Here is a 27318-nt window from a genome sequence, read left to right on the forward strand (position 1 = left end):
GGAATGTTCCAGTTTTCCTTTTTCCTCCCTTCCTCGCGAAGAACAGTTGGAGAGATCAGGACACACATACCCCATTCTTTTATGAAACTGGAGCCTTCGTTGTGTGTGTGTAAGTGCAAAAATGGAGTCCTGTTTATACTAAATAAAGCCTGCAACAAATGAAGGAAATGGTGAAGCTGTCATACAAAACTCTTCCTATAATTTTGAAGAAAAACGTAACCACTTTAAATTCTTTAATTGCAATACTTAAGCAGCCAGCCATCTTTTAGGAAGTGTTTGTTCCTTTATCGTAAGTGGAGCCTTACCATGCAAGCCTACATGTCTGCTCAGAAGTAAGTCCCACTGTATTCAATGCAGCTTACTCTCAGGTAACTGGGTAAAGACTGCAGCCTTTAATTGCAATCCTAAGCATTTTTACTCAGAACGAAGTCCTACCGAGTTCAAAAGGATTTACTCTCTGGTATCTTCCTGATCTTTTTCAAAGTTTCTATTACCACTACCACCTGCCTTTTTCCCTGACAGGGACTCAAGGCAGCTTGCAAATATATTTTTATTTCATTTCATTTATCCACTGAAGGTGTTGTCCATGATCCCTTCTCACACACATTTTTCTTTACAACAACCCTGTGAGGTAGGTTAGGTGGAGAGGTAATTGGCTCAAGGTGACGGATGTATATGTATATGACATATATGTGTGTGATGAGATCTCACAGTAGAAGCTTCCTGATGTAGAACAGAATGTCCCTATTTTCATTGGTGCAGGAGGCAGTGGAAGACAGGAGTGCCTTGGCACGTCGAGTCGGACACGACTAAACAACTAAACAACAAGAATTTTCATTGGAGAAATGTAGGTTTGCAAGGTTGGCTTTTGTTCTTTCTCATCCATCCATACTGGGAAGTACTCTGATCTGATCAATCAGATATGCTGTTGGGACAGAATTCCAATATTTTTGAGGACCCAAGCAGTTGGGTTTGAATTTGCTTGTATCCATTGACCTTAAAACTGTTGCAAGGGCTTTCCAGATCATCATCTGACTCGGGGAGACAAATTATGAGTTCCTGCTGAAAGACAACACCAGGATTCCTGCCTGTATAGAAAACCCTGTGGTATCTTTCCAGCAAAGGGAGCTGGCTTCATGGTCCATGTTCCAATCACTTTGTAAGTGAGAACTTGCACCACAGCACGGATGTCTGCTGTTAGGGATCCAAGACATTCCCAAAGCAACATAGCTCAGCAACTTATCTGCTTCCCTTCAACCTTGTGACCTAAAAGAAATGAGTGACGCTTTTTTATGACTACATGGAAACCAAATCTTGAGTTGATGGCGAACAGGTCACTGACGCTGCGTTATTCTTGCATGCTTATTTAGAGATAAGTACGTTGAGCTCAGTCGGGCTTACTTCTTGCAAGCATGCTTAGGATTGCATAAGATCAGTGTGCTGAGACAGTAAAACTGTAAATCTGGTTAAAGCAATCACTAGGAAACTGAAAATGTGAAGCATCTCATACATCTCCTCTCCAGCCACATTTAGAACACCGTGTACAGTTCAGACCTCTCCCGTCTGAAAAGGGGTATCATAGAGCTTGGAATACTAACGAAAAAGCCATCTGTAAAGTGGAAGAGAGCATATTGGAAAAACCAAAAGCCTCCACCCAGGTATTTAGAGACTTGATGAGAGTTCTAATTTGTTATTTTATTTTATTTATTTTTCCCTTTATCACCAAATCTGATAATTTTAAGAAGGAAAGTGTTCGAAACGTTATTTTAACTTTTTGAAAGTCTCAAAATGTTGTTAATTCTTCTTACAGATAATCTCATAGTTTATTATTATTATTATTATTATTATTATTATTATTATTATTATTTTGTAAACCTCTTTGAGGATTCCCCGCCCCCCCTTTTTGTGATCAAGCGGTGTGTTATAAGAAAAATACTGCTCCCTTTCCCTTATGGGGTATCTATAACATGGTGTATGAATTTCATTAAATAAACAAAAAAGCCAGGCCTTTTAGCAGCGTACCCCACTCTGAAATGCCCTATTTTGGGGATTTTCCATTTCCTGCACTATTGTGTTAGCCAGAACGTAGCAGGTTCTCTAAGCTTCAGTTTTCAATTAAATGGAATCCTTACAGTGGTTCCAGTAGCCAAGTTATGAAGTGTGTGTTCTTTCTCTACCGAGCTTAGAATTGGCTGGGCAGCTGTGCCTTTTCACAACTGTTTGACAAGCAGAAATTCTGCAGGTGAGGTTACTTTGCAGATGTAATTCTGAGAAAACCTATCCCTGGTGATTTTCTGTTTGTCAAATAACTATCAGGGACATCTAGCCCAGCCAAGAAAAACAAGCTGGCAACTCAAAGGCTCACCAGAGAGAGGGAAAGGAAATCCACATGTCATTCCTGGGAGCCATCAGATAATAGAACCTGGGTTGCAATATTTGCATATCCTCCAAGTTTTTGGCAACCAGTGTGGGCCACTTGAAAAATTCTCACTATTTTTCAGATAGTAGCAACTCATGACAGAACAGCAGCAAACTAATTCCTTGGAAAAATACTGCTCAGGTTTCCTTTTTGTAAAGAATACATAGCCTGGGGAAATCTGAGAATAGTATAAAAGACCCTTTACATATACTATATATCACCCTCACTCCACCCTTAAATTCTGCAGAATTTATATTCTGCAGAATTCTGCAGAAAAGGAATAAAAGCAGTTTTATTACATGCGAGGAGAGGGCAAAGATAACTTTCTAATCTCATCGCTTTTTATAGCTGCCTGGGAGTTTAGAAGAAGTCACAGATTGTGGAAACCAGGCCTATTCAACACAACTCCCTTTCAGGAGGGGTTATCACACTCAGTTTACAGAACAAGGCTGTTTATGCAATGGGGGGGGCACAGCAAAAATCTCTCCCATCTCAAAAGAACAAGCTGCCTCTCTGTTTCCTGGAACAGCTTTGTAAAGTAAAAAATAAAATCACTGGTGGCAGTACGTATAATAATCAGTAGCTTATTAAATGATTCTAGTTTTGTTTATTAGTGACACAAAACATCATAGCTCATGTAAGTTCAAGTGAGGACTTCCTGGGATTGGACACAGCGCTGTATTTTATTAACCTTATAAGAAGATGTTTTGTGTCCCCAGCTCATGTAGCTTTCTAAATATGGTGGCATTTCTAATAAGAGGTAACAAAACATTGTTCTGAGATTATCTGCAGAGGCGTGGAATTTCACCATAGTACTAAAACAAAGCATGCTGGATATTGTGTGTGTGTTGAGTGTATTAATTTAATATGAGCTCCTGACACCAGCAGGTTCCTGCAAAGTATATAAGTTTTAAAGTTTAGAAGCAGGAAGGATAGATCACAACCTGCCCATAGCACCCAGTAAATGCCAGCAACAGAAACTGTTCAGGAAGGTTAATGCGTTTAATTGGGCAATATAGCCAGAAAGAAACAGAAAACGCAACAGGTTTCATGAAGAAAAATCAATTTTTGTAGTGCAAGGAAATGATTCCGACATTACCACACTGACATCTCACATGTTAAAAGGCAACAGATGCCAGCTGTCAAGCTTCAGTGTCATTCAAGAAGGCCAAAAAAAATTGCAAGGACAGTTACATACCCAGATAGGCCTTGGGTGTTAGAACTGCTTGCTCATTACTGTAGATTGAGCTCATTCAGCTATAATCTTCTATACAACTTCCATATATAGGGATGATTTATATACCACCCTTTGTGCAACCCCCAGGGTGGTTTACAACAAGACAGACAGAGCTTGAATAAGCCACCTGTCATGGATGCTTTAGTTGATATTCCTGCATTGCAGGGGTTGGACTAGATGACCCTTGGGTCCCTTCCAACTCTAAGATTCTATTATTCTAAGCCCAAAATTTGTGCAGGGGTTACATTCCAGGGATCGTGCCTAAAGTCAAAATCTTGTGTAGTCAACACACATTGGGTTTAATGGTGGACGGGATGCCCAAGTTATTTTTTTCCAGAACTCCACCCACTTTCTGCCCCCTTTAAAAAATTTTATTGTTTTGCCACGCACATAAAGCGTGTGATTTGTGGGCTTAATGTATATAAAGATGCATAAAATCTATAAAAACACAACCCATTAAAAACATAACAAATCACTGACCGAATAACAATTGCGGTGTCTATTTTTATTTGTGTGTGTGTGTGTTTGTGCGTGTGAATTATATTATCCACATCAACACAATCCACAGGCAAGACGGAAAATGGAAGCGACAACCCTTACTTCCATACAACCTGTTTACTGGTCATGCATCCTGATTTGTTGGCAGAAAGTGTGTGAGGTGGTTTTGTTTGTGGGTGAGGTTGTGTGATGTTGCCTTGAAGATCAAACAACTGTTATCCCACACTTTGCCATTTCTTTCCTTACTTGGAAAACCCTTATATTGTGGGGAAAGTTGGTTTGTTGTGCAGGAGCACCAAATCAATAAAACTGTGCTGATACACATTTGCTGATATGAGATTAAGTCCCACCCGAAAATAGCCACCATTTCCCTATGAAGCCCTGTTGGCATTTCCTTGCGGTTATCGGAGCAGACTTGTGGTTAACACGTCGCTTGGGTAAAAGAGGCTTCGTTGGGGGAGCAGCTGTCCTGAAGATCTGCTCACATATGATTTATATGGAAGGTGTGTCTGTGACATTACCCTACAAGCCACGTACAAGCAGGCAGGGGAAATGTCTCACTGTGTCCTCACTGCCAGGGTCACATGTCTGTTTACTTAGATTGGCATTTGGTGACTTGGCCTGCCTGATAGTATTCACAGCTGATGTTTCGCTTTTCTAGGATCTGGTTGCTCCAAAAGGAAAGAGTGCTAAATCATTTCAGGAATTAAAATAAACAGCTGATAAGCTGGTAAACAAATTGAAAATTGAAACCCTTAAGTCTCGCATTTGTGTTTTCTGTTACCTTCAAAGGTAGTCCACGTTAAGCTAACACTGCAGAATTTCACTTAAGTCCATATATATATATGGCAAGAGTTTGCTCTGCTCCTGAAATTACATGGTTCATATAAACGGACCTGAAAAATGAAAAGCATTTTCATAGACATTTTTATCATGCCATCAAGTTTTCTCTGTTTATTACTGATGTGTGGTTCCTCTTACACTTTTAAAAGTTTGATGGAGGTTCCCACTAACTTCCACTTATATGTTTGATCAAGCATAAAAAGGTGAGGCTTAGTAAAAAGGAGAGAGAGAATGAAATCAACTTGAAATAAAAGTATGCAACTACGAGTAGAAAGCAAGCTGGTGCGGGGGCAGCAGGCCTTAAGATATAATCGTGAAATTCATTACTCATGATCAGGACTCAGTTCTATGCTAAAACTGAATGCCAACAAACCTCCACACCTGTGTTTGTTAAGCAGGAGGAGAAAATGCCTATGCGATGACAGGTGGGATGGCCAAAGTCATTTCCCCCTTTTCCGCTCCCTTTAAAAAATTTGTTTTGTCACGTGCATAAGCTGAATGCACACAAGTGCATAAATTGGGGGCTTACTGCAGATAAAAATGCATAAAAACAGCACAATCTATTAGAAACACGTAACAAAAAATCACCGACTGAATAACAATTGCAGAGATGTTTAATACAGTGCAATGTCAGAGTGCATGTAGCATGCAACATGTGGCATGCAACCAACAGCTACTTCTGCTTTTAACTATACCTGCAGGCTTCAGAAATGACATTTTCATATTGCATCTTGGGTCTGTTCAAATACTGTTGAAATGGGGGCCATAAAGAAGCAGTTACATCATTGCAGGAGAGGAGAGGACAGAATGCCTTGCTGAATGACAGATGGTACTCCTGAGCCTGTTTTAGAGGGGGCGGGGTTATGTCATGCACTGCTCAGTCTAAAAGTCAGATCTGTGTGTTATCAGTTTGCAAGTTATGTTTCGCTGTCTTTGCAGGCTCAGGAATGTCTCATGAAAACAGCCAACCCCCCATCAACTCTCAGGTTCTAGTACTGCAAAATACTAACAGGCACTAATGGAGAAAATTATTGGCTATAAAGCAAATACCAGTGTGTTCCACGCAATGCCTGGACATAAGAGGAGAGGGAGACTGGATGCCCTTGTAAACACAATTCTCAAGCTTTGGATACCCAAGGGACAAACAGAGGCCCCCTTTTCAGATCACAAGTTATCTAGACTTAGTGGGCCATTGGCACTGAATGTCCACATTTCAAGATTTAGGTGGGTTAAGCAAGGTTGTATGCAATCTCAATGTTGCCTTATAATTGGGAAACTCATCTGTTGACCTCCTATTCAGTTCCAGACCAGGGTTTCTAAAGTGTGTTACATGCTAACCAAGAGAGAAGCCCAATCACTGAGACGATGTCAGGAACTGGCTGGACGAAGAGGAGTGGTCGAAGGCAGCAGCCGGGGAACCCCCAAGGGAAACCCTAGAGGATGAAGGTTCAGAGCCAGGGGATTGGTGGTGGAATACTGAGGAGAGGTCAAGGATTGGGAGGAGGGGCTGGATGCTGAAGAGGCAACAGGGTGTAGTGAGCAGGAAGAGCCTGTGACAGGGAGCACTTCAGATTCTGGGGCTGAAGCAGAGGAAGTGGGGTCAAGAGGCTGCTGGAAAATCCAGGGAGTCTCCCTCTCCTGATGTGCCAAGCTGTCTGTCCTGGTCTCCAAGAATGCACAGAATAATGAGGGGGGCAGAACAGAGACCAGAGGTGTGCAGATACAGTTTGAGACTGCTTGGGGAAAATCCGGGAGAGGAGGAGCCTTAGAAAGAGTGGAAGGCAGGGACCTTCAGTCCTGGCAACTGCTCCACAGGACCAGACCTGCTGGGAAGTGTTGCAGAGTTGCATGCTGTTTCCTTGAATGAAGAGTGAACTTCACTGACAATGGAGTCTTGCATCTTTCGTGCTGACCTGTGTCCGACTCCAGCCCTGACAGATGTCCAGCCCTGACAGATGAGCTTGCCAAATGAACACACTTTTCCTACAGTTCTAAGGTTTGGGGATTGGAGAACCAAATGCAGTATGTCAGCTCTTACCTTGTGTCAAGGGAAACTAACATTTGGGGGGGGGGCGGCTGAGGGCCATTCTTGTCCTATGGTTAACTCCCTCTGGTGTACACATGTCAGTGGGTGTAGCTAGCATTTAATTTTTTTAAAAGGACAAATATGGAGGAGGTCTGGGAAGATTCATCAACCACATTTTGGTATCACAGAAACTTAGCAGATGACCCACAGGAGTGGTCAGTAGAAAAAAAGCATATTATTGAGAAAGCTTTTTTAATAAGCATATTTTGGGGGGCTACAGAAAACCTTTTGGCATCACAGTCAGTATTTTTTTAAAAAAAAGTCTAAAACATTTTTTTAATATAATTTTTAATGGACAAATGAGGGAGGAGGCTGGGGAACCAAATAAACCTTTTGGCATCACAGTGAGCTACCTAGAAATAAAATAAAATATTTATTTATTTATTTATTTATTTAAAATCTGATTTTCTAATTCCTCGGTCTGTTCTCTGAAATGATACAGTTGAAGAAGAACTGTATCATGTGCTATTTCCACCCTATGAGAATTTGGATAAAACCCATATGACATTATGTAGTTAAAATTTCTCTGCCATTAGGTGTGGAATTATAGTCCAGGAGAGATGCCAAAGTCTGGACCCTGACTTATTTCACTTGAAGGGGAGGGTCCTGGACTTTGTAAGTGAAAACAATAATAATTTATGCACCTAGAAGTATTCTGAGGTATTCTAGAACATGCAGTGTCTGAAGGTCAGTTAACGCCCTTATTGGAGTAACCTTGCTTTGAAGTTATATAGCAAGGCTTTTAAAGCCTGGTTTTGCTCCTTTAAAATGCTTTTTCCATTATTTCCTCAGTTCTTTGATTTTTCTTTTTAAAACCAAAGAACTTTAAATAGCAATTTATGTGACATAGTTTCCATCCACCATATCCTACAGTATATATACTTTTGAGTGAAATCTCTGATAGTTTTGGAACTGAATGACGTTTTATGGAAATGAATCATAGAGCACACAAGTGGTAGACAAAACTGTACCTTTTGCCAAGAAAAACTGCCCAAATTATTTCTTCATTATGGTTTTTCGGTTCCTCGTAAGTAAAGGGAAACAAGGCAGTTAGTGTAATCAGCAGCAGATGTATTTACACGCAACTTGAAAAGCTTTCTGAAGTATTTATGCTAAGCAAGTTTCCTGAAATCCAGCCACATTGACTATAGGTGATGAAGAAAGTAGGCATATTGCATATATATGTATATTTGTGTGTTGTGGCACATCAGTGTGGACCATGGTCAGGAGAGATGGCAGCTCTGCAGATGCTGTTGAAATTTGCTCTTTGGGATCCCATTTGAGTTCTGCCACTGCTTCTTTCATCAGTAAGAGGTGGGAGAAACAGAAGAGCTCAGTGAAGGTGGTCTAAAGGCAAGGAGAACAAACATCAGAAAAGGTCCCAGCTGTCAATTTCTCCTTTTGGACAGCTTACCATTTTCTTTGGGTAGTTGGACTACTGATCTCACACTGCTGTGCTTTGAGTCAAACAGCTAGAAAGGTCTTGGGTTCTTAAGGAGCTCAGGCTTTCACCATTTCCTGGCTTCTTCATGCCATTGTACCTTATTTTAAGTGATATAAACTGGCCACATGTATTCCAACTGGCTGTGACTGAAGTCACTGTGGACTTTTCAACATTGCCTGTTCTGGACAGGCAGCTTCAATTACCGCCTAGTTAAATTGCCTAAACTGGCTTCAATTCAATTGTTTTGGCATTGCTGCGCTTCAGCCTAAGTAGAACAAAGAGTGCACACCAAGATGTACTTTAATGGAACAATAGCAGAATCCTGCTGACTTCAGACGTGCCGATTTCCCATTAAGAACAAATGTCATTCAAGCAACACCCTTGTCACTTTGCACTGGCCATTTTCTGAGGAGTCTGAAATTCAGGACAACCTATTTAGGGACAGTTTCATCTGGAGTTTCTTCATGCATTCATGCTACTTCACAAGGGTATGCTGTTTATTTTGAGAAGAAAAAGTGAGGAAGCTGTAGCTGGCCCAGGTAGATTCAGAGTCCAGAACCCCAAAACGGGACTGAGCCAGCAGTTTCTCCCAAATATCTGCATTCAGCATTCAAGACAGCCAGGTTAAAGCTGTTCATGTCCACACACCTGCCATCTTCCAGTTTCCAAACCAATTAATTCTTTGCAGCCAAGCAGTCAAACGGGTTTGAAGGATCAGCTATTTAATCAACTTGATTTGCTCATATTAATCAGAGGATTCATCATGAATGGTTAAAGTTACCATGGGTTCTCCCACATTATTCATGATGAAACCAGCAAACTATTTCATTACATTATAGCTGTCATGATTGTACTGAGCTAAATTAAAAGGGAGGGAAAATCCAAAGGGCCCAATGTGATCTTCACCTTAGCCCTGCATTGAACTTGCTCTGAGCCACCATGAGTAGTTTCAAAATTGGGTTTAGCGCCATCGGTAATGGCGGACTCCCTCTGATCTGGAGGGACCCGCTCCGTGGAAATTGGGTCAAACCGCTACAGCGAAGCGGAGACCCTTCTAAAATCACAGTTTCTCCTGGTTCTTTCCTAATGTCTGTTCTATACCAAGGGTAGCCAATGTGATGCTCTCCAGATCTACAACTCCCACCATCCCAGACTATTGACCATGAAGGCTGGGGATACTGGGAGTCCAGCAACTTTTGGAGGGGCATCACATTGCCGACCCCTGTCCAATTTATTTATTTACTTATTAAAATTTCTATAACATTTGATTGTAAAAACAAAAAACCACACCCTCAAAGCAGTTTACAAAGAGAATAAAACAATTAAAAAACCACCAGCAAAAACAGTGATTTGAAACATTCAAACAATGAAAACCAGAAATAAACTAAAAACAGATTAAAATATACATCAGCCTTCTTCATGTCTGGGTAGGCTTGTCTAAACAATTTTACTGTATCTTCCTAAGATCATTACTGGCTTTTCTTTCTTTCTCTTTCTTTCTTTCTTCTGTTTATAATACCGTATTTTTCGCTCTATAACACGCATCTGACCATAACACGCACGTAGTTTTTAGAGAAGGAAAACAAGAAAAAAATATTCTGAACGAAACAGTGGGTGCATGATTTTTATGGTTCATGCTGTGGCCACAGACATGTGATCTGATGGTGAGTTTGGGGTAGCCCAATGCAAAAATCCTGAGGATCCATGTGGATCCGTGCTTTGTAACCACGTTTTAAGTGGGGAGGGAAGGAAAATCACTCAAGGGACAAGGAGCAGCGTGGAGAAGGAGCTTTTCGGCGAGCTGAGCGGGGAGGAGGGAGGGAAAGAGCACTGTTGCTTTAAAGGTATACTTAAGGTACTTGCCCTGTGCCTGGGTTTTTTTTCCATTTAACAGTTTGCAGCCTTTTCCTTCCGCTCCTTGTTTTGAGGCAGAATAGATTTGAGCAAGTGAGGAGGACTTGGATTGCAGGGGATTCACCATTAGCTGTGTAAAAGCGCTCCTCCTTGTAGCCTGAGTGATAAGCAGCCACCAGCAGCAATAGAATGGAGCACAAAAAAGTGGTAGGGGCACTAGGACCCAGACAATGCTCGAATCTATCCTGCCTGAAAACAAGCTGCTCCCTCCCAGCGGATCAGCTGAGACGCGGGGATTTGCGAAGTTTTCCCCTCTCCCTCATCCCCAGCCGTTTTTTTTAACTTCCTGGTTTTCACTGCGTGGCTCAGAGCTCGAGGTTGGTTTTATTTTGCTGCTGGTTGCTTAAATTTTATCTTTCCTGCCGTCCCTCTGCAGCCTCATTGCTCTGTTTAGAGAGCGCACGGACCTTTGCTAGCGTCTGTCCCTCCTCCCGTGTAAGCAGCTGCTGCCCGCTTTGCTGCCATGGCTCTCCTTCCCTCCCTCCTCCCCGGCTCCAGGTCGCTTTAAAGCAAGCAAAGCGAGAGCCTCATAGAGTGTGTAAGCGGCTCCCGCTTTGCTTGACTGACGGCAGCCATGGCTCCGATCCGTGCATTCACTCCTTAACACGCACAGGCATTTTCCCTTACTTTCTTTTTTTTTTTTTATAAATATTTATTAGCATTTTCAATAATAAACATAGACACACAGAAAAAGAAAAAAATAACAAAAAATACAAAAATTTTAAAAAACAAATAAAAACAAATGGGATTTCAATTGCTTATTTTCATATAACTTCTTTCTTAGACCTCCTCTCCCCTCCCCTTCTTGTATTCCAGTTCAAGTTATTAATCCTGCAAATCCTTATTACTTAATTCTCAACCTTAACTTAATGATTTTTACATACTGTAATTTTACCTTTCCTCATTCTTCCATTAAATTATTTTTGCATTCCTCATTTTCATTTCATTTTAACCATTTTAGACACCAATTTTAACTTATCTAATCTTAAACATCTTATGCATCATTTCTTATTCTTTAACATATTTCTTAAAGTCAGTCAATATTTCCCTTCCAAGGCTTTCCCAATTTCCATACAAATAACAAAACAAATTAAAACAAAGTAATTAATAATTATGTACCCTTTGGATTACCAAACTCCAACCCCCCTTTCCCGGTTTTGGTCCCCAATAAGTGTTCATCAATCAATACTGTTTAACCTGGAGATCTCACATCCGAGGCTCTCAAGTCATCCTCAGTTCCTCTCTGCCGGCCTCTTGGATAGTCCTTTAGGTTAAGCCCCAAGGCTCGAAGGGGCTCTGACCCAACAAAATCCATGATTTTTCCAATTGGCCCTCCATATTTAAACTTAGTGCTAATGAGGTGCTCCACTCTCAAATTTACAGTTTCCAACTCAGTCCAAACTTTCCACCTCAAATTTTTGTTCTCCTTTGTTGTCTGCATGCCAGGCCCCAAACTATAATTCTCCCTTGACATCTGCAAAGTTACCAGTCCACCTTCCTTTTCCTCAAAAACAGCGTGTGTCTCTTCCATAGTCTCATGGCTCTCAAATTTCTCTTGTTGTTGATATGTGTGAACTTCTTGCCTCCACTCCTTGTCAGCTTCAACAATGTTGTTTACTGCCAGGGCCAGAGTGTTCGCACTTGTAGTCAAAACATCTGTCTGATCTTGTAACTTTCCCAGGAGAGCCAGTATTTTGTTCAGTTTAGTCTGATTTTTGCTTCTTTCAGCCATTCTTGTAGTGTCTCTGTCCCCCAGAAGGGGGATTTTAATCCTTCAATGTCTTTCAGTTTAAAAACCAGTAAGCAAGTTAATTTGTAGCAGCTCTCCCTTATTTTCCAGAAATTGCAACAAATATAGCCAGCAGTTGCAACAAAGACAAAGTTCCCTTTATCCTTTCCTTTTGACAGCTATTTTGACAGCTGTCAAAATCTTCAATGGTTCCTCAGCAGGTTCTCTCGCGGGACGCCCCCGGGTTCGGGGGGGTGAAACTTTAGCTCCTAACGTTAGGTTTTCCTCCGGTAAAATTCTATAGCGTCAAGCCGTGAAGGTTTTTTTTTTTTTTTTTATAAAAAGAAAGAGTTCTCTCGACCTTAAGTTGCAAGCTCTTTGCGTTAGAATATCTACACAGAGGGGGGGGGGCGACTTCCTTTTTGACCCTTCCCCGCTCGTTCCCAATTCAATAAAAATTTGTTTGAATTCCAAATTCCATATTTACTCACGGGTTCTTGTTTTTGAGTCCAAATGTTCCAAGGAAAAAGTCAGCGCTTCTCCGACAATGGCATGCGGCTTCACTCCGCAGAAGGAGCAATCTACTCACAGCACCGCGCCGTCCCCGTCCCCGTTCCTGAGCCTTTAAAAAGGCTCCTTCGCGGTTTGGGGGGGCGCAAATGGTGCCCGCCGAGTCACCACGCTCACAGGCATCAGCGCCTGTGATTTTTAAGGGTCCCCGCGTCGCCGGCGCGGACAAGACCCGATCCTGCGGAGCCGATTCCCTCCGGAGCTCGGAGGGAATCCGCCATTAGTCGACGGCGCTAACCCGGAAGTGCTGTTTTCCCTTACTTTCTAGGAGCAAAAAAGTGCGTGTTTTGGAGCGAAAACTACGGTATGTAAATCCAGTGAAAACTATGTTTAAAATAGGTTTTTAGCAGGCACTAAAAGGAGTACAGCGAAGGAGCCTGCCTAATGTCAGAGAATCCCAAAATTATAGGTGCTGCCACACTAAAAGATTGATTCCTGACCAATGCAGAATGTGTGTTATTTGGCATCTGTGGCAGTGCCAAGCCCTGCAGTTCAAGGACTGGGCATATACGGCGTGGTGAAACTGAAATTGACTGGGATGCACCAGGTCACTTCTGGTCTAGTCACTTCTGGTCTGGTCTTAAAAGGGCAGAACATTCTAGTAAGGGAACATCTTCGCTTTAAAAGGTCAGTGTTATGCTTTTGCAGATAAGCGGCTATGTACGTAACCATTTCCATAATCAAACTAATTTCTTAAGCAAAACTTTTTAAAACGTTCTGGGCTCAGATAAGAGGACAGGCAATGCACTATTCAGCACCAGCGAAGGAATAGCATAGGCGCTATCCTGTAAGTGGAACCTGCAACTAAAAGGGGCAGTATTTTGCCCGTAGAAATTCCTATTTTGCTGGGAAATAATTCCAGCTTTTTCCAGATACTGCTTGAAGCATTACAGACATCGTGGCAGGGCAGAAAAATGAACACGTGTATCGTGGGCTACAATAGCATCATCTCCAAGCCTCTGAAAACTGACTTTCTCTACATAGCAAGAGGGAATCTAAATATTCTGCTAGTGCGTTGTGTGGTGATGTTTCTTGGGAGCTTACTGACAGAAGCTATGTCATGTTTACTTGAACCAGTTTCCGCGGCTCCCCCTCTCTCATTTCTCCCTGAGTCATTCCACTCCTTACATATCTGCCTACTGCCAAGATACTGTAGTTGAATGCAGCTGGTTATAGCTGTCCTCCAGATAGCACGCAGAACAGGGCTTATGACAGCTTCTTAGTATTGCTGACGGGAAAGAAATGCAAAACATCAGCTTCCATAATGTGTGTGTGTGTGTGTGTGCATGCATGCAACTATATGTTTCTTGAGGAGCATAACATACTCTCAAAACCTATGTCTGCTTTGTCCACAATATAAGGTGCCCTGTTAAGTAAACTAAACCTTTTAGAGCTTTTCTTCAAGCATATACATAGAGACATTCCAGGACAAGCAGCAACACCCTTACCTAAAAAAGCGGGCAGATTGTACTACTGAGCACTTCAAATAAATGCAGAAGATGGGGACCTCAGCTTTCCTCCAGTGGAAGCCCAGATATTTTCACCTTTGATATGAATTCAGCATCAAATGAAGTTAGTTATTACACTGATAAATCTAAGAGACTTATATTCCACCCTTCTGCCTCCATGAGTGAACAACGTTAAGAACAACAAATGGGACTTGCCACAAGTCCTCCTGTTTCGGGTTCCAGTCAGCCAGCTACCCAGCCCCAACATCTGTGTTACGCCATTCTAATCTTTCTCCCCACTAGCTGTCAGTTTTCCTTATCCCACAATCATCCAGCATTTTGTGCCCACTGAGTGTGCTCAGTCTTCACTGGCCGGCTTTGGAGTTCCCCCCTCCTTATTGGTCTCTCAGGATATAGTTTGCCCCAGGGTATGGGTCTAAAAAAAGGACAGGAAGTGATTAGCTTGCTAAAGCTAAGCAGGTCTGAGTCTGGTCAGTGCTTGGATGGGAGACCAGTTGGGAACCACATTTATGCTGCCTTTGGTTCTTTGTCAGAATATTGGTGGAATATAAATGCATGGAAATAAATAAGGAAGTGGAATAGCTTAGCTTGCCTTCTGAAGAAGAGGGGGGAAAGAACCAAAGGGAAGAAATTCCATAACCTGGGCCCACCACATATGAACTTCCACAGAATCACAGAACCTATAGAGTTGGAAGGGACCACAAGGGTCATCTAGTCCAACCCCCTTCAATGCAGGACTCATTTGCCCAACATCAGGCTCAAACCCCTGACCCTGAGATTAAGAGACTCATGCTCTAGCAATTGAACTATCTCAACTGTCAATGCACCAAGCAAAGACCCTACGGCAGTGGTGGGCCTAGATGATAAGGTGGATGAAAAATCTATTTAAAATGGGTTCGCTTTGTAGAATATCTGACATTTCTAGAATCTATGTGCATGAAATAAGCATGTGGAAAAGGGTAACCAAAATTATCAAGAACCTAGAGCAACTCACTTAATGCAGGAAGGTAGCAATGTTTGGGGCTTTAATATACAAATTGTGCGGTAGATGTGATAGCAAAGGACAATACGATAAAGGTGTATATTCATGGTGTGGAGAAAGTTGGAACTTTTTCTCACTCTCATAATAGTTTTGAGATTCAGAACCTCCAAAAGGAAGTCCCTTTTCACACAGTGCATAGCTGAACTATGGAACATGCTCTGGCAAGATGCGCTGGCTAGAAACTTTGATGGCTTTAAAAGAGGTCAGACGAGTTTATAGAGGATAAGGCTCTCAATGGCGACTATTCATGATGGCTATGGGAGACCTCCAGGCAGCCTGCCTCCGAGTGGCAGCTGCCGGAGAACAACAATGAGTGTGAGAGTTTCTCATAGGGGAAAGTTCCTCATTGGGCTTTGCTCCAACCTCCTGAGCATAATCAAAACACACTTGCAGCTCTCAAACCACAGCCTGGAGAATGGAGAAAACAGGAGCTGCCTCTCCCTGATTAACTCAACATTCTATAGTACTGGGGTTATAATCATTGCTCAAATTATCAGAGAACGTTGCCAGGGCATGCTATTTTTCACATATCCTAGAAAAATGTGAAAATCAATGCAATTGCTACAGGGGAGTGTCACACCTCCAGACAAACAGGGTCTCTCGTTTGATGTCTCTGACAACCCTCTGATTAAAACTTACAGTTTATGAATTTATTTATTCCGATCTTGAAGAGGAATGTTTTCCCTGCTCTCATTTGGCCTCCATGGTGGCATATTAACCTACTGCATGTTCAAATTCCTTAAATAAGTAAAGGAATGCACATTTTATAGGCTTAATGAAAACAAATGGAGGGGAGAAGAAGCCACTTTAAAATGCTCTCGAGTCCATGGGTCTTAATAAAGTTTGGCATGAAATATTTCTCAAAAGTCCCCAGCATTTAATTGCAGCACGGGCTTAGTTTATTCTGTATCTAAACATACTTGAGTTGATGCTACACCATACAAAGCATGCCCCCAGGGGTCATAATAGTAACAACATCAACAACATGTATGGTAGCCACAATCCAACACAGAACTTGCCTACAAGAGACAGTGGCCCTCAAGCTGCCCCCCCCCACTTTAGCTATTAAATAGCTAAATAGCTGCTATATGAGTGGGAAATAAAATTACATATTTTCATGTAGAATGAAGCTGTTCTTAGTATTCTAGACACACTGCATATTCTAGGTCTACATGCCTGAGAAGTATCTATAGGGGCTGCACACATTGTCCAACCATATGTTGCCCACCCACAAGCTAGACTCAGCTCCACATTTTTTTTTCACCCCAAATGTGCTTGGTGGAATGGAGGTGGGAGGGAGACTCTGGTCTCAGTTATTCTTGCTTTCGTCTCACAATTCTTTTAAGAGCGCTGAAGAAGGAACCTGAAAGCTGCTGTTATTTTAAAAAATGGGATTCTTTCTCAACATTTATACTAGCAATTAGAGTAAATAAGTCATTGGCAATCGGATTGCTGGTGAGCACTGTTCCTAATGCTATAATTATATCATTAATTATCCTTATGTACAAACATGGAAGAAGACTAATCAAAGGTCTGCTCATTCAAGATCCGCTCTAGAAAGAGGCAAAGAATTGCCAAAGGAGAATATTGCGCAGACAGGAAGAATGCTAAATACGTTGGATTTGTGGATAAGCACAGTTAAGCCATGACTTAAAGAACCCCTAGCTACAGTAGTTTATTTTGTATATATTTGTGTAGAGTATTTCAGCACAGTGCTTAAGACTGCAGTCCAATGCATACTGTGGGTCTTGCTTCCCAGAAAACACCTAAAATGTAGAAACCAGAAACTTACAGTACAATTCCAGCCATGTCTATGCAGAAATAAGTTCTATTGAATTCAGTGTGACTTACTTCCTGGCAAGTGGGGTTAGGACTGCAGCCTTCTATTATGCACTCATCACAGATAATACTGTCTTCTACTTTAAAAAATAATAATAATTTGTGAACCTCTTCCTATAAGGCACCCCAAAGCAATTTACAATATAATAAAAACTCATATTAAACAGTTACATTATTTAAAACATATGTATGTATATATGTGTATCTTTTACGCACAGAAAGTGTTTAAAACAACAGCACATATATTAATTTAATTTAAATCCATACTTTGCTGCTTTCATCACATCCTTAAGAAATTGGCCAGCATAATTCTTCAGGGTGGTCTGTAGGCTGTTGACCCTTATATCAGTGAAGGGAGTCTGGGACACCTCCCCTTTGTGAGTTGTTTGCTAGGCACTGAGAACAAAGACCTTCACTGGCACAGCAAGCTAGATGCCATGATGGATGCAATCCCAAGTGAGGTTTCCAGTGTTTTGTGAGATCACTTTCAGTTTTTGCAGCCTGCTGACATTGACAGAGTACTTGTGTGTATGCTCCCAACAATGTGGCCCTTGAACCAATGTAGCTGATTAAAGTTAGTTGTGGGGGAATGTTTGGGTGGGTTTAGGGTGTGGTGTACATGTCTGCATAAGGAGTGGTGCTAACTGCCTTGAAGGAGGCAATTTGTGCAGTTACTCCTGACAAAAACACCCTGGACCTGATGGCATTTAACAACAACCCACCCTATCACAAATACCCCTGGGGGGGGAGCACTTGAGTGTGTCATGGTGACTCAGCTGCAGGCATCCCTAGAGGAAATGGATTAGCTAGACCAGTGTTTCCCAGACTTGGGTCCCCAGCTGTTGTTGGACTACAACTCCCATCATCCCTGGCCACTGGTCCTGCTAGCTACAGATGGGAGTTGTAGTCCAACAACTGCTGGCGACCCAAGTTTGGGAAACACTGATCTAGACTAGGGTTACCAGGCGTCCCCAGTTCCCAGGGACAGTCCCTGGATTTGCAAATCTGTCCCTGGACAAATTCCATCCCTGGAATGTCCCCAGATTTGCAAATCTGTCCCCGGGAAATGCGACAGCGGCAGCCGCAGCAGCCCGGAGCTAGCCTGGTAGCTCAGTTGGCTCTGGCTGGCTTCAGGAGCTGCTCGCTGTCGTGGTGCCTGCCATTTTTCCTTGCCAAAAGTCCTCATATGATGTGTCTTGTGCGCAGCACATCATATGGGGACTTCTGGCGATGAAAAATGGCGGGCACCACGGCAGCGAGCAGCTCCTGAAGCCAGCCAGAGCCAACTGTGCTACCAGGCTGGCTCCGGGCTGCTGACTGCCACCGCCACCACCACTGCCAAAGGTGAACCAGGGACGTTCGGCAGTACAGATCTCCTGCCCCCTTCCCCCTTTGTTTTGACTGATCGGGGGAGGCTCCGGAGTCAAGGCTGGCAGACTGTTGCCCAGTTTTTAAAAAAACTCTGCGCATTTATGTTTCACAGAAGGGCTTTGCACTTGCCTGGCAGAGAAACGGCGTGCCTTGCACCCCTCCTGGGCAACGCTCGCCCGCCCATGACTCCTGAGCCTCCCCCAATCTGTCAAAACAAAGGGGGAAGGGAGCAGATCATCAGGGAAGGCTCGGGATATGCATGTGTGCTTGGGCCCAGGGTCTTTTGCCTCTCCATTCCCACTACTGACTCCAAAGTGTCCCCGGATTCATTGAAAAAAAATCTGGTAACCATAATCTAGACCCACTTCATCCTGGGTTCAGACCTGGGTTTGAATCTGTCTCAATCGCCTATTGGGAGAGAGACAAGGGGACTGCAATCCTGTTGGTCTTACTAGATTTCTCATGAGCTTTTGATACCATCAACCATGGCATCCTCCTAGACTATGAGAAAAGCATATTGGGGGCACAGTTCTGCAGCGATTCTGGTATTCTCTCTAGGGGCTGTTCCAGAAAGTAGCATTGGGTGAGTGCTTCTCCGCCCTCTGGCTCTTGAGCTGTAGATGTGAAGCCATTGGGAGCGGTCATTTGGAGCTCTGGAGCAAGGTGTCATCCATATGCTCATGAAACTCAACTCTGGATACACCTAGTCATACACTTACTTGAATGTAGTTGTGTGAAAGCACAGCATGTAAGAAGTACAGCCTAATTTCAAGTCCCAAAGAAGAATTCTATTTAGATTTATTCAACAATAATTGCTACTGGGTTCAACAGAAGATACTCCTAAGTAAGTGTGCATAGAATTTCAGTTTGCAGTGCTCTGAAGGGTTTAGAGCTTAGAGGTTTAGAATGAGTTTTTAAGTTAGATTTTATTCTGGAAATATGTGAGGAATAAAGTTGCTATCTATAGTTGGTGACAAGTGATTGGGAAAAGAAAAAAGCTTTTATTGATTTTTCCTTCTCTGATCCCAAAACATGTCCTAAGGCCCTTTCATACACCTCAATAGCCCATACAACAAGCACATAAGATAAGTCAGTCATATTATCTCCATATAGCCATATTTGAGTCTGACACTGAGAGATAATGGATTGCCTATGGGTACCTAATATAAAAAGATTCTGGGAGCCATTAAGGCTCCGTTTATAGGATGTGAAACAAGACAACTCTGACCAAAAGGGCATAATGCAACTTGTTCATGCCTCATTGAAATGAGTGGAAGCATTTTATCAAAGGGACAACCCCCCTTCTTCCCACAGTAGATAGTCCTATACATTAATTAGTGGAAGTGAGGGTGTCATTCAGATTTTTTTGCCTTGGGCACCCAACTTTTTATTACCTATGTCAAAATACTTTGGGTGCGCCTTCCCTGGAAATGTTATGGTATCTCTGAATCAGTTTAATTAAAATTAAGTGTTTAATTTCATTTCTTTAAAGCATTTCCAGAGTCTCACTCTTCAGCCAAAGAAAGAAAAAAGAGAAAAGATTATTATTACTATTTATTAGATTTGTATACTGCTCTTCATCTGAAGAGTGGTTCAAAAAAAAATGAGAGCACAAAATTCATAATAAAACAAAAACTAACCAATAATCCCCCTCCCACAAACACATTTAAAAGAATATTAATCAGCCAAAGGCCTGATTATATAGAAAAGGTTTCACTTGGCACCTAAACATATGTAATGAAGGTGCCTGGAGAGATTGCCTGGGGAGAGCATTCCACATACGGAACCAGCACAGAAAAGGCCTGTTCTTGTGTTGCTACCCTCTTGACCTCTCATGGAGGAGGCACACCAAGAAGGGCCTCAGATGATAATAGCAGGGTCCGGGGCAGTTCTTATGGGGAAAGGCAGCCCTTGAGGTATCGCCATCCTGAGCCATTTTAAGGCTTTATAGATCAAAACCAGCACTTGGAATTGGGTCCAGTGCAGCCAGCCCAGGATCGGTTTAATATGCTCAAACCATCTTGCCTTGGTGAACAATCTGGCTGCCAAATTCTGCACTGGTTGAAGTTTCTGAAAGTCTTCAGAGGCAGCCCCACATATGACACGTAGTAATCTAACCTAGAGGTTACCACAGCATAAACAACAGAAGTTAGGCTGTTCCTGTCCAGATAGGTTCACAGCTGGGCAAGCAGCCAAGGCTGTTGGAAGGCACCAAGGGAAAATGATATTATGGGGCTGGTCCTTGCCTTCCCCTGAAACTGCTGCCCCCTCAAAAGGGCAAATGCTTTTGGGGGGTCGGTCCACTTAGGCCTTGATATAGCCCTCCACTCCTTTGGGAGATTGAGCCCAGGTGGGCTCTCAGCCAGTCAGCAGCGAGGAGAGTGGAGCGGGCTTCCCTCTGCCAGCCAAGAGGACAAAAAGTTTGCCTTCCTCAAGAGGAGGATGAATTCCATCAGCTGTGGCAGAGGGCCAGATGAACAGCCAAATTCCTTAATAAGACAGCCCCTTCTCTCAATTGAAAGGTCACAACACAAGAGGAAAATGGTCTGGGAGGGAAGTGCTATTGGCAATTAAAAAAAAAACACATTCAATGAGTAACAGTGCTGCTGGTGAATTCAATCTCCTTATTACTAAATATGAAGTCATACGCATGCAGGAGCTTTTGCAAGGTGGGGCCTAAACGTGTACACTATTTAAGTTTATAGATACACACATGCCTCGGGTATTACTGGCTACAGAGATGTGACGACTGCTTTCTTTTCCAGGGAGACACGAAGGGCAAGCCACATGTTGCAGGAAGTAGCACTGGTGATTCACTGAAACTTTCTTCTTTCCCTTTGAGTAAGACTTGACTCAGAACAGTTACAGAGCAAAGAGAAAGAGTAATTAAAAACGCCTTCATACTTTTGTGACGTTCCAGGCTTCTGGTCCACTCCCAACCAAATGTCTTTGCATCTTGTAACATTCTGCTAGAGACTCTGTTCCATAATAATTAACTTAGCTTTAGCTTCTAAACTACCTTTAATGTGAGGCTTTGAAGTAACTGTCAGCATTTGTACATATCCAGTGTGCTAGATTTCAGGCAGGAAACAGCTGTAGTTAACCCTTAAACATTCTCTTTTACAAGTTTGGCAGTTTCATTCCACTTATTAATGCTCTGAGCATTTCCTATTCAGAGGATGAGACCATAGAAAATATTATCTGTACGTTGTAAAAAAAATAAATACGTAAGGTTGGCTACCTATTGACTGCTGCCGTAGGACCACTAGGGTGAATAGCATTTACACTAGTACAGTGCTCAAGATCCTATTCCTGTTGTGGATTTTTGTTTGGCTATTGCCAAAACTTTAGATCTCCTAATTTGCTTAGAAATATTGATGACTCTGTAAGGTAAACATTGCATGTAGAAAAATTGTGGATACCTTAATATTCATATTTTAGCTGTTTTTAATTGGGATAAGATGTCTCCAGGGACGTGGGTGGCGCTGTGGGTTAAACCACAGAGCCTAGGACTTGCCGATCAGAAGGTTGGCGGTTCGAATCCCCGAGACAGGGTGAGCTCCCGTTGCTCCTGCCAACCTAGCAGTTTGAAAGCACATCAAAGTGCAAGTAGATAAATAGGTACCGCTCTGGCGGGAAGGTAAATGGAGTTTCTATGCACTGCTCTGGTTCGCCAGAAGTGGCTTAGACATGCTGGCCACATGACCAGGAATCTGTACGCTGGCTCCCTTGGCCAATAAAGTGAGATGAGTGCCGCAATCCCAGAGTCGGCCACGACTGGACGACCTAATGGTCAGGGGTCCCTTTACCTTTACCTTTTTAAGATGTCTGCACAAAAACAAAACTACTAACCTGTGCTTGCAGTGGAAGTGAGGGGAGAGAGAAGAAACTGAAACAGGAAGTGGTTAATCAAGCTACAGCTTCCATTATAGTTACAGCAAATTCCATAACATGGGCATAGCCAAGGGGCAGTGGATAGGGGAAGCTGCCTCCTCCTAAATCAAGTACGGTAAATAAATAAAAATAAATAACTGACCAATTACATCACAGATAACTCGGTTCTGCCCCTCCCTCAGCATAAAGAGTGCCCCACTTAAAATAAATCATGGCTACGCCCATGTCCCATAATGACAAATAAAGGCAGGAACATAGGCACTGCTGCATAACACTTATAGCTCCTATGTCTGACAGTATAACTGCAGAATTCGGCAGATATTTCTATCCACCATGTACAGCTGATGCTCTTAACCACTCCTTGGTGTGTGTGTTGTCCCTTATGTTTTGAAGTCTGTTCCAGGAAGGAATTCCCTCCTGAGGGCCATCCAGCTTTCTTCACATATTTGATTCTGCGTTTGCCCACAAAAGATTATTGGTGTAGTACAACAGCTTGAATGACTCGCAAACAGCCTCTAGATTACTGTGGGAAGAGGGTGGGGGAAACTAGAACTCTGTTGGCTACTCAAAGGATGAGTGAAATTTCCTGGACCAGTTCTGGGGGTGTGATGCCCAGTGACTATTCATTTACCTACTAATCAATTTATCATCCGTCCACATGTTCATAAAAAAACCCAAAAACATACCAAGGCAGCATAGAACATAGGATTAGGATTATGGGAAGGTTATCAAGGCCCTTCTGATTCTGTCACTCCTGAGCAAGGACCTAAAAGAAGCTGTACAATGATCAGTTCCTCTCCTCTCCACCCAAAGGAGGAAGGACTCTGGCTCTGTGTATGAGCATGCCTCCAGATTCTGAGAGTGCTATTCTACTAGCAGCTTCTACTGGTTCACAACTGAATGGGGACTCTTGTGCTAGAAAACAGGGTGGTATAGTCTTTATCTGTACTAGCCTTCAATATCCTGGGCCCTCTAGACATTTTGGACTCCAGTGATCCCATCCTGCCTGGGGCTGATGAGGGTTGTACTCTAAAGCATCTGGAGAAATCCAGATTGGCAAAGGCTGGTCTATACATTGGCTCAATGCCTCTGTTGTTAAAAAACAAGCGTGCTTGCAAAATATTAGCTCAGAATGATTGGGATCATTATCACAGCTTGCCAAGTTCAGCATGCCACACAACACAAGCAGCTTTTATCTATTTGATAATAGAAAATGAATCTTCTAAAAGCTATTTAAGGACAAACAAAGGTCCCATGCCTATCAAATTTCTGTTTGGCTTCCATGAATGGCTTCTTAACTATTCCTTTGGGGCTCTGGTGTTTGTGAAAGCAAATAAATTGTTATCATTTGAAAAACCTTGTTTGGGGAGTTATTTTTGTAGCACAGTCCCTTATCACTGCTGTGAGTGACAGATCAGTGGCATAAACACACATTAAATAACTACAACATCTAAGATGTATGCTTTGGATCTCCTTTGGCATCTCTTTGTGAGAGATTTGCCACTGGACCAATTAGGATTGGTTCCAGCTCTTTATACACTATAGTATAAATCATCATTTTCTAGCTGGTCTCCATCTTGGAGAAACAGATCAAGTTGGACACACAAAATTTGCTGCGCTCTACAAATATATATTGGAGTTATTATAATCTAATCTTTCAGTTTTAAGAAGCTGAGGCTGCAATCCTATACACACTTAATTGGGACTGTTGACATGGATGGTACTTCATTCTGAGTCAATATGGATTGGATCAAGCTGCCCAAAACTCACAGGGGTGTGAAGAAACATGAGAACAACATTGACGGCACAGAGTAACTTGAAGGCAAACGAGAATAACTCCAGACATAATTGTCACGCAATGGTTAACAGCATCCTATTCCCCTGTTTCTCTTAAATGTCAAACTTTCTCACACTAGTGACGTCTTCAGATGTTAGGAAATCACTGAAAGCTGAGGAGGAAAGCCAGCAGTGCAACACTGCTTCGGCCAAGTGAAATTTCATAATTTGTTTTTCACTGCTTTCTTTGAATTCCGGGGGAAAATATATCCTGCATATTTCAACATGCATATTAAGTGAAGCTTAAAGTTCTGGGAACCAAGTCACAATGCCTAAGAAAATAGTCTCTGATGGGATAGGGTGGAGGCTGCTGTTGATAGGCAGCCAGTTCTCTGTTTTCTAATGTTCACGTTTCTTGGCCAAGTGACTAGTTCCCCCTTCTTAGCACACATTCAGCCACGCTGAGAACGCTCTGCCCTTCAGTGTGTTGACATCTGATAGCAGCCCACATGCAGGGGTCTTTTCAGCATTAGGCAAGAATGTTTTCAAACTTGCAACTATTGATTACACAGAAGTGCCATTTGTGCCCCTAGTGGATGCTATATACTATAGAATCACAGAACTGTAGAGTTGGAAGGGACCCCGAGGGTCATTTAGTCCAACCCCCAGCGATGCAGAAATATGCTTGTGGCCCGTATGGGGATTGGACCTGCGACCTTGGCATTATCACCATGCGCTAACCAACTGAGCTAGGTAGGCAATGTAGTGCTAGACTACAACAACAATATTATTTATATGCCGCCCGTCTTACTGGTTACCCCAGCCATTCTGGGTGGCTTCCAACAAAACTCCCAACAATTCTCACATAAATGGTCAATGGTCAGGGATGAGAGGAGTTGTAGTCCAAAAACATCTGGAGGGTTAACCACTTTGGCTAACCCTGATATAACATGGCACTGAAACCGCATTGGCTGCCTAAGTTGGTGATATTTGTTGGTAGCAAGATGGGGAGGGGCATGTAACCCTGCTTGTTCTCTTTGGGTTATGCACAGCTTTTGATACCATTGGCCCTGATATCCTTCTGGATTGGTACTGGGAGATAGGGGATCATGACACTGTATCACAGTGTTTCCACTCCAACCTTCAGGGCCATTTCCAGCAAGTAGTTAAGAGGAGATATTGATGAATGAAATTTATTCTCCATCCCTAGTTTCAGAAAAGCACGATACAATGGTCTGTCATTAAATAAATACAAACCAAAGCTGTTGCTTTAAAATTAACTGAACGGGATAGTCATGAGCATTCGTTAACAGAAGGGAAATTATATAGAAACACACTTCCTCTCCTTTCCCTCCAGTTCTCAGATATTTACGAGTGCATTTACATATACTGATGTAACCAGAACAGAGGATCAACCTCTTTCATTTGTTAAAGCATCACATATCCTTAGAGCTCCATTGTCTACTAACATCTGCACATTTCACACATAATGAAAAATGAATGGAGTTTGTTATTGTTAAAGACAGAATGCCAAAGTTCAGCATGTCATATTAATTTGTTGCTTATTCAAAACTCATCCAAAACACCCTGCAAGTAATTGTAGCTTTCTTTCCCCCCTTCATGGTCAAAACAGGTCAAATAGAGTTTATGGGGAGTGGGCAGCGAGAACCTGGAAAAGCAGAATGACAGTGTGGCCTGCCCAATCTGCAACTTGAACACATTTTAGCAGAAGTGTCTCACATTTTTTTTACGCTGATCTCTCCAATCACAGTGGCATGGGAGGGCCATAGTGGACAATGTGACACTGATTTCCCCTTCTCCTGCCTCTTCCTTTCCTCCCCAGTAAGCAGGCAATGATTCAGCTATCGAGAAATAGCTAAAGCTCCATCTTATTGCCATGAGGGCCACTACTGGAGAAGCAACTTGTGGAAGTCTACTTAAATGGGAGGTGATTACTTGGTTTCAAGAATTCTTCTTTCATGGAGAGGAAGCACTTGCAGGTCCCTGTTCGGCTTTTGCCTTTGAGAAAACAATGTTCCTGCTTAGTCACCACTTCCTAATCCTTTAAACTAGGGGTCGCATCCGAGCACCAGTCGCATTTTGCGGGCATCAATCAGAAAAAGCTTGTTATGTGTGTGCAGCATAACACAAAATGTCTGCCATCTCAAACACCAGACTAAGAGAAAAGACCACAAAATGGTGCAGGCCTGCCCCCAATTAGCTCCCTCCATCAGTAGAAGAAGACACCAACATCAGCTACTGCTAACCTCACTCACCTCTCCTCTGTTCAGAGCAGAAGGGAAAGTGGGTGTCCAGTCCTGGCATCCAATGAAATGTAGGCATATTTAAGGGAATGTGTTCAGGGAACAGAAAGCCAAGCCAGTGCACACAAGACCTGAGCAGAATGAACAAACAGTGCATTGTTACAATCATTTGCATTGGCAGTTTTTGCATGTGCTGTAGGGGGAAGTGTGGGGCAGATGGAGCTTGTCAACTTGGGAAGGTAGCCCATCTAGGAAAAGGAAAACTCTGGTTCTAAACCTCGGCTGCCTTGCAGGATTTCTTCAGGAGAAGAAAAGCCTAAGGAGTAAACCCTACACAAATTCGGAGTGAAATCCCTAAGATGTTTGGGTGGCGCCTTGCATGCCTCCTTCCAGCAACTCCTGCAGCCCAGCTGGTGCCAGATGTATCGCTCTGCTTTCCTTTAGACCACATCCACACAACCACTGAGAAGGGGATCTTGTCATCTGAGTAGCCCAAGACCTTCATATACACTGCCCAGGCTTGCACCATGGGGAGGTAACTTTGGCTCCGTTAAAAAGCAGCCATAAATTCAAAAGCAGAACTTAGCAATCAAATCTCTTCTCTCCCTTTTTTCAAGGCATCCTCACTTTTGCTCTGCATATAAGGAAGTAGCTGATTACCAGAACATTTACGAATAGTTAACAAAAGAGGCCATTGAGGACCGGAGACAGGCTAATGAAGTATATATGGCTACATATTTAAGGTATTTAGATCCACAACTTCAAAAGACAAATTTGAAGAGTTCCGTTTATTTTCTGTATTTTGGTGTGCTGCATCAAAACTGCAACTTTGCTCACAAGAGAAAACCCCAAACAAATCCAATCTTCCGAGACATACATTGAATGAAACGTGTCCTGCTGGTGATACTATTTTAAATGCAAAC

At 42.6% G+C, this 27318-nt stretch overlaps 1 long non-coding RNA gene across 1 annotated transcript; it reads left to right on the forward strand.

The window, feature by feature from the left end:
• Positions 1-1261: 1261 nt before the first annotated feature.
• On the forward strand, positions 1262-27318 carry LOC307226883. The gene is made up of 3 exons (XR_013843651.1): positions 1262-1658; positions 26689-26930; positions 27013-27318. It is a non-coding gene; the product is annotated as an uncharacterized lncRNA (long non-coding RNA).

Source organism: Podarcis cretensis (genome assembly GCF_951804945.1).
Source record: "Podarcis cretensis genome assembly, chromosome: 11".
Taxonomy (NCBI): Eukaryota; Metazoa; Chordata; class Lepidosauria; order Squamata; family Lacertidae; genus Podarcis; species Podarcis cretensis.